Raw genomic sequence first — 2,130 nt, forward strand, 5'->3', positions numbered from 1 at the left:
AGTTTCAGTCTACGAAATCCAAGTGGTTGGTAAGCAAGCTTCTTACCATGCGCATATGTAAGTATACATGTGTATGTACGTGTGCATGCTTATATGTATCTATTTATCTCTATCTAACACTCACACACACAAACACACACACACACACACACACACACACACACAACACAGCACACAACACAGCACACAACACACACATACACACACGCACACACACACACACACACACGTCAGTTCTCACTTGCTGAGTCCAATCGCTAGTCCATTGCACACATGTAAGTATACATGTGTATGTATGTGTTCATGCTTATATGTATCTATTTATCTCTCCCTATCTACACACTCACACACACAAGTACACACACGCACACAACACAACGCACAACACGCGCACACACAACACACACACACACACACACACACACACACACACACACACACACACACGTCACTTCTTACTTGCTGGGTCCAATCGCTGGTCCATTGCAAACTTTCATTATGAGCTTTGCTCGCCTTCGTAAACATCAACGCATTGTTTTCACACATTTCAAAATCGATCTTGGAGCAACCGTACATATTGCTTGGGATCTGGAAAGTCATGGCGGAAAAACAAGTGCTATGCAGTTACTGAGTAACCTTCAAATTATAACGCTGAACCATTTAAATTTTTTCTTCCTCTAGTACCTTACTTATGTGATGACTTTCCGTTGAAGGTATCTCTAGGGAAGTTAACTAATGATACTTTTAGTACAGACCGTGAACATGGAATCTCAAAGACTTCTAGTTTGCATCTATCTTTATATACACATGTGTGCGCGTGTTTATAATGCATATATACTGTATGTACAATGCTTATATATATATATATATATATAGTCCGACTGCGCGGCATCTCGGGCCGACCAAAGCCATGTCTGTGGATTTGGTAGAATGAAACTGAAAGAAACCCGTAGTAATATATATATATATATATATATATATATATATATATACTTAATCATATCAAAGGAAAATGGAAATTAATAAAATTTTCACCTCCACGTGGCCTTGCGTATAAAAGGTTAGTCCAAAGACTATGAATTACTCATAAGGTACAGTGTATATTTAAATACATAAGAGGAATCTACTCATGGGATTCCTTACGCTAGAAAGAACTGCTAAGTTCTAGAACCACAAAATTAGGGATAAAATCCCGAAAGGAACGAAATGAAAAATAAAAACTTTTACCATCTCTTTTCTGGTGGTGCAGACAACAAACACAGGGCGGCCATAAAGTCACGCACCATCCTGCAATATGTGAAATTGTTAACATTCTCTTCTTTTATCGGCATTTGGTACAATCAAGTAATTCGACCATTTTATTTTGAGGGCTCTGTGACAAGTGATTCGTATCTGGACATGATTGGACACAAGATGATGCCTTACGTGCATTCACTTGGAAGGGGAAATCCTGTCTGGTTTCAGCAAGATGGGGCTCCGCGCCCCATTATGCATTACATTTTCTGAATGAACATTTTCCAGGAGATGGCTCGGGCGTCGCTGGCCAATTGAATGGGCACCACGGTCACCAGATTTAACTCCCATGGACTTTTTCTTCTGAGGCTACATTAAATCCCTTGTGTATTCTGAAAAGATTCTTGATCAAGGACATCTTCAGAGAATTGTTGAAGCGTGTAAACAAGTCAACGGCAAGGGAAAGCTATTTGAGAGGGTTCATCACAATTTTAAATTCAGTATCAACACTTGTTTAGAGCTACATGGCTAACATATTGAAAATTTATAATGGATTATCTACTTCATTGCTAATGAAGCATACTTTCTGTCTATCTATCGATCTATCTATCTATCTATCTATCTATCTATCTATCTATCTATCTATGCAATTCTTTCTTTTAATATTTTATTTGTTTCTGTCATTTGACTGCAACCATGCTGGAGCACCGCCTTTAGTGGATGAAATCGACACCGGGACTTATTCTTTGTAAGCCTTGTACTCTTTTGCCGAGCTGGTAAGTTACGGTGTAAGTAAGCACACCAACATCGACTGTCAAGTGATGAAGGAGGGAGAACAAACACAGACACACAATTACATACATACATACACACGCATGTATGTATATATATATATAT

Source organism: Octopus bimaculoides, chromosome 4, assembly GCF_001194135.2.
Source record: "Octopus bimaculoides isolate UCB-OBI-ISO-001 chromosome 4, ASM119413v2, whole genome shotgun sequence".
Taxonomy (NCBI): Eukaryota; Metazoa; Mollusca; class Cephalopoda; order Octopoda; family Octopodidae; genus Octopus; species Octopus bimaculoides.